Raw genomic sequence first — 6562 nt, 5'->3', positions numbered from 1 at the left:
ATATGGGTCGAGCAGTAACACAATGCCAAATAGGTCAATTATGACTCTCAGGCCGGGCTCTCAAAAGATCCTCAAAAAAAGGCTGGGCTCTCAAAAAAAGAAAGAATAGGGACTCTTAGGCCGACATATGGGCGCCACCGGTGTTTTCGTGCGCTTGCACGCCGAGAGCATATTGGCGCATGTTTGAAATTCATGCTACCTTTTCACCCCAATCAACCGCCCCTCCCCCGCCTCTGGAATCTCGATTCCTACTCCAGTTCCCACAAATCCCCCTCCTGTACTCCCTGTACTCAAGCGCACTATCATGTCGCCGGTCAACGCGGATCCCCGAGACGGAAATCCTGAGGTCCGTCCTGCCTTCGGGCGCTGCGTGCTGTCGCTCAACAGTGGCATGACGACGCTTGATGATTAGTTTGCCGGCAAAGTACTGATGGTAACCATCAACCGCGACCGGCCTCCCGTCTTGCCAGACGACCTTGTCAAAACTCTTGGCATTGTGCACGGCATCCAAATAAGTGACTTGCTCGTCGAAGTCTATCCACCACCGGCTGATTTCTTTGTCAGGTTCCGGACAACTTTCGACTGCAGTCGTGTGTTCGAATCTTCCCGGCGTTTGTTCTATGATGGCACGCTGGTGAACTTTGATCGGTGGCACCCAGGATGGGGCTCGGTGCCCTCTGAGCTTGATTTTTTTAACAAAGCTTACCTTCCACGGCATGCCTCGACGTGCTTGGAACAGCGCGTCCATGAATGAGCTTATCAACGACCTTGGAGGTGAGCTCGTAAGTATGTTTATTCATCCAGACGGCTGGGCTCTGACGGTTATGGCATGGATGAAGAAGCCGTCCACCATACGGAAGTTGATTGGTGTTGAGATACCGGTGCAGGAACCGGGGTTGTACTTGTTGACAGTTGCATGGCGATCCCATGCATGTACATGCTCACCCACGTACATGCACATGATCTGCCCCCCACTGCGCACGTCGCCCACTCTCTCCTCTCTCTTCTCGAGCGCCATTGCGCCTTTGTACATTGTACCATATATATTGCTGCCTATGGAATGAGAGCACCTAAGGTGCATTTTCTCTCCCGCATACTACTCTACACGGTATCAGTTACCAGCCTTCTCTAGACACCTACTTCCGCTGCCCTCTGCCCACGGCCATGGCGCATCCTTCGCCACCGCCGCCGCCTCCTCCTCCACCCCCGTCTACTCACGGCGGTGCTCCGAGCCCGATCTGCACCATGCCCCTTCTCACACCTGATGCACTTGCCCAGGGTGCGCTGCTCGCTCGCCACGACACCGAGGCGAGCTCCTCCGCCGCACCGCCGAACCAGTCGCCGCTCGCTAGTGTCTTAATCAACCAGCACGTCCCCGTCGTGCTCAGCCTCAACCCCCAACTTCTCCCAGTGGCGTATGCTCTTCAAAGTTCAGTTCCAGAAGTCCGGCATCATCGACCACCTCACCGGCTCCCTGCCTCGCCCTGACGCCGCCTGGCTCCAGGACGACGCTCACGTCCTCTCCTGGCTCTACAACCGGGTGAGCCCGGAGATCTTCGGCCTGGTGCACCGGCGCGGCGCCACCGCCGCCGAAGTCTGGGATGCCATCTGCTCCATCTTCCTAGAGAACCGCGAGCACCAGCTTGTCCTGCTCGCCACCGAGTTTCGCCGCATCGACCAAGGCTCGTCCTCCATCCTTTCCTACTTCGCCCGCCTCAAGGATTGTGCTGACCAGCTGGCGGACCTCGGCGAACACGTCGGTGACCACGACCAGGTCCTTAACATGATCTGTGGTCTCCATCCTCGCTTTCGCTATGCTGTGCCCATCCTGACTATGTAGTCACCCTTTCCCACCTTCCTGCGCTGTCGCGCCTTCCTCCTTCTGGAGGAGAGCCGCCAACCTGACGAGGCCCCCCCACGACATCGCGCTACACGCCGGGCGCGCCGCCCAGAACCCAGGCGGGGGCGGCGACCACAACAACCGCTCCGGCGGGGGCGGCCGTGGCGGTGGCGGCCGCGGCAGAAGAAAGGGTAGGGGCTCCGGCGGGGGCTCGATGTCTGCACCGCGCCCGCCAGCGCCTACTCCAGCGCCCTGGACGGGCATGGTCCACACATGGCCCATGCCCTGGCGCCCCCATGCCCTCGGTGCGGGCATCCTCGGGCCCCGCCCCGGTGGTCCGACGCCTTTCGCCGGCGTCGCCGCACAGTACGGCGCCGCTCCCCCAGCGCACTGGCAGATGGGTGCGGTCCCTCCGCATCCTATCTACGGCATCAACCACGGTGCGCCTGCCGCTGCCCCACAGCCGGCCTGGGATCAGGCCGCTCTTTTTCAGGCGCTCAACGCCATGAGCATGCAGCAAGGGCAGGCGCCGCCGAACTCCGGCGGGGACTGGGTGCTAGACTCTGGTGCGACCTCACACATGGCTTCCTCCTCTGGTATGCTCTCCTCATCTCGCCCTAGTTTCTCTCCTGATATCGTAGTTGGTGATGGATCAACCCTAGCAGTCACACACATCGGCCAATACACCATTCCCACTTCATCTTATCCTCTCTCTCTCCACAACATTCTTGTCTCTCCTCACTTAATCAAGAATCTCATTTCTATTAAAGCCCTCGCACACGATAACCCAGTTAATTTAGAATTTGATGACCGTGGTTTTTCTTTCAAGGATAGAAGAACGAAGGCGGTGATCCTCCGCTCTGACTCGCCGGACGATCTCTACCCACTCCACCCATCGCACCCGTCTCAAGCGCCCCACGCTTTCACTGCAGTTACCCGTGACACATGGCATCGTCGTCTCGGCCATCTTGGTGATGATGGTCTGGACTCCACTCTTCGCCGCGCCTCCATCACCGCTCCCCGCTCCGCCGGCGATGTCTGCACCGCCTGCCAACTAGAAAAAAGCCATTGTTTACCTTTTAGTTCTTCAGATCATGTCTCTTACTTTCCGTTTCAGCTTATCCATTGTGATGTATGGACCTCGCCAGTACTTAGCTTGTCTGGTTTTCAGTACTACTTAGTCGTTGTCGATGATTACAGTCATTTCATGTGGACGTTTCCCATTAAACTGAAATCTGATGTGTTCCCCACATTGCGTGCGTTTGTTCACATGGTTTGCACTCACTTCAACCTTCCTGTACTCACCGTTCAAACCGATAACGGGCATGAGTTTGAAAACTTCGCCGCCTGTCAGTTCTTCTCTTCGCTCGGTATAGTACTGCGCATGTCGTGCCCATGCACATCACCACAAAATGGGCGCGCCGAACGTGCTCTCCGCACACTTAATGACATCACATGATCCCTTCTCATCCATGCTTCCATGCCCTACTCCTACTGGGCCGAAGCACTCTAGACCGCCACCTTCCTGCTCAACCGCCGACCGTGTCGCCCGCGCCACCAGTACACACCATTCTTCCCGTTGTACGGGGTACATCTTGACTACTCTACCATGCGCGTATTTGGCTGCCACTGCTTTCCCAACATCACGGCCACATCACCTCACAAACTGGCCCCCCGATCAGTCCCATGCGTTTTGCTTGGCTACTACCAAGATCACAAGGGCTATCGATGCCTCAACCCTGTGACCGGCCGCATCCTCATCTCTAGACATGTTGTGTTCGACGAGTCGAGCTTCCCTTTCCAACAAAAACGCACCACGCCTGACCAGGACTCCCACCCTGACCTAACCGAGCTCCTACCACCACTTCCCATCCCTCGCCGAGCCCGCACGAACCCCAATGCGCAAAACCCTACGCCTCCCGTCGCCGCCCAAAACCCTACCACCCCTCCCATCGCCGGTTCCACATGCGATAACCCGTCATCGCCACTTCCACCCTCACCAACATCTGCACCCGCCTCGCCCACGACAGATCATCCCTCTCCCCTCCCTACGACCACTCCAGCCACTCCTAGTACCGTTCCCCACCCTCCTCAACACACGGTCCCCATCGCTCCCACGCACACGATGATCACACGCGCCCAGGCAGGAAAGTTCTTCCCAAACCGTAAATATCACCAAAACATACACACCACCATCGCTTCCTCGATCTCTCCCATACCCAAATCCGTGCATACTGCTTTGCGCGATCCAAACTGGCTAACTGCGATGCAGGATGAATACTCGCTGTTGATGCAGAACCAAACGTGGAGCCTTGTTCCCCGTCCTCCTGGAGCAAACATTGTGTCTGGCAAATGGCTTTTTCGGCACAAGTTCAAGTCTGATGGGAGTCTCGAACGCTACAAGGCCAGATGGGTGGTGCGCGGCTTCTCACAGCGACCAGGCGTCGACTTCGACGAGACCTTCTCGCCCGTGGTCAAGGTGGCCACGATCCGCGCCGTGCTCACGGTGGCAACCTCTCGGGGGTGGCCCGTTCACCAAATGGACGTGAACAACACGTTTCTTCATGGCCACCTCTCCGAGCGCGTGTACTGCCAGCAACCGGCCAGCTTTGTCGACGCGTCCAACCCCGACCACGTCTGCCTCCTCGACAAGTCACTCTACGGCCTCAAGCAAGCGCCGCGCGCCTGGTTCGCCAGGTTCGGCGCGTTCATCCGCACCCTCGACTTCCTCGACTCACGCTCGGGCCCGTCCCTATTCGTGCTCCACAACGACAATGCGACGGCCTACCTTCTCCTCTACGTCGACGACATTATACTCGCTGCATCGTCGCCATCTCTCCTTCGACGCCTCCAGCAGCAGCTCTCGGCGGAGTTCTCCATGAAGGATCTCGACGCACTCCACTATTTTCTGGGCATCGCAGTCACCAGGAACGACGCCGGCTTCTTCCTCTCACAGCGCGCCTATGTCGAGGACCTGCTGGACCGTGCCAATATGGTGGACTGCAAGCTAGTCTCCACGCCGGTCGACACACATTCGAAGCTATCTGCCATGGACGGTGCGCCGGTGCCTGACGCCTCCGAGTACCGTAGCGTGGTTGGTGCGCTCCAGTACTTGAAGATGACGCGCCCGGATATCGCCTACGCTGTTCACCAGTGCTGCCTCGTTATGCATGATCCACGCGCAGCCCATCTCACTCTGGTGAAGCGCATTTTGCGCTACCTTCGCGGCTCGACGGACCTCGGTCTCCACATCCACCGCTCCACCAACCTCGACCTCGTGGCGTACTGTGACGCCGACTGGGTCGGGTGCCCCGACACACGGAGGTCCACCTCCGGCTACGCGGTGTTCCTCGGTGATGCACTTGTGTCCTGGTCGAGCAAGCGCCAAGCCACGGTCTCACGTTCGAGCGCGGAAGCCGAATACCGCGTCGTCGCCAACGCCATGGCCGAGTGCTGCTGGCTCCGAAAACTCCTCGACGAGCTCCACGTCCCTCTCCCCAAGGAAACCGTGGTGTTTTGTGACAACATCTCCTCCGTCTATATGGCGGCGAACCCCGTTCACCATCGGCGCACGAAACATATCGAGTTGGACATCCACTTCGTCCGGGAGAAGGTTTCCCTTGGCGAGTTTCGTGTCTTGCACGTCCCGACCACGCAGCAGTTCGCGGATGTGCTCACCAAAGGGCTGCCTTCACCAGCCTTTTATGACTTCTGATCCAGCTTATGCATCCGGCCACCAGATGCTGCAGCTGCGGCGGGGTGTTGACAGTTGCATGGCGATCCCATGCACGTACGTAATCACCCACGTACATGCACACGATCTGCCCCCACTACGCACGTCACCCACTCTCTCCTCTCTCTTCTCGAGCGCCATTGCGCCTTTGTACATTGTACCATATATATTGCTGCCTATGGAATGAGAGCACCTAAGGTGCATTTTCTCTCCCGCATACTACTCTACAGTACTATTCGTCGCCACCAAGGCCGCCGCGGACCACGTTAGGGATGTACCTATATCGAGTGTTCGTGCATGTCGAAGAAGTGGTCAATCCATCAATCGAAGTCCTGCCACCGCTGCCGGTGCCCGGGTCCGTCGACGACGTCCATTATAGGAGTCAACGTCAGACTTTCCCCGTGTTGCTCGGAACGATGGATGGCACATGGCCTACTCCATTGGGCGACGGAGGCCACTGCTTCTTTGGGAGAAGAGGCAGGGCTGGCTGCCTGGATGTGCTCTAATTTAAGGTAACAATTGAATCTTGTCAGATGGCCTGTTCTTTTTTTTACCTGAACTTTTTTAGAAAGGTTTGTACGTCAACTTAATGTTCTAGCAGAACTTATATATTGTGTTGTATGTCTGTTTTCTTTGCACAACATTCAAGATATTTCCCCATCATTGATAAAGTCGATGAACCATTATGTATGAGTTTGTTGGTTTCAACATAGCCCTACCCGTAGCGATCCACTGCTTCCACCCTGATTGTGCCACCTGCGTGAAATTTTTGTATGCAAGTTTAGTGTGCTACGATGTTCTATATGATTGTGTCAACTATATAAGTTTTTACTGAGCATCATCAATGCATACGGCTGAAAGATGTATTTACGTGCATCGACCGATGGGTCTCTCTCTCTCACACACGCACAAGTGGGACCCGTTGAATTATTTCTTCGCTCGTGACCGCTTTTAATTAGGTTCCACTGTACTCTAACTTTTTTCTTAAG

General features: G+C 56.7%; 1 pseudogene; it reads left to right on the top strand.

Annotated features, from left to right (window-relative positions):
* The first annotated feature begins 1164 nt into the window (after nucleotides 1–1164).
* LOC147991553 (uncharacterized) lies at nucleotides 1165–5555 on the top strand (annotated as a pseudogene).
* The last annotated feature ends 1007 nt before the right edge of the window (nucleotides 5556–6562 follow it).

The sequence above is a fragment of the Triticum urartu genome, chromosome 1A, assembly GCF_056163025.1.
Source record: "Triticum urartu cultivar PI428250 chromosome 1A, HENAU_Tu73, whole genome shotgun sequence".
Classification (NCBI taxonomy): Eukaryota; Viridiplantae; Streptophyta; class Magnoliopsida; order Poales; family Poaceae; genus Triticum; species Triticum urartu.
This window is presented reverse-complemented; position numbering and strand designations above follow the sequence as displayed.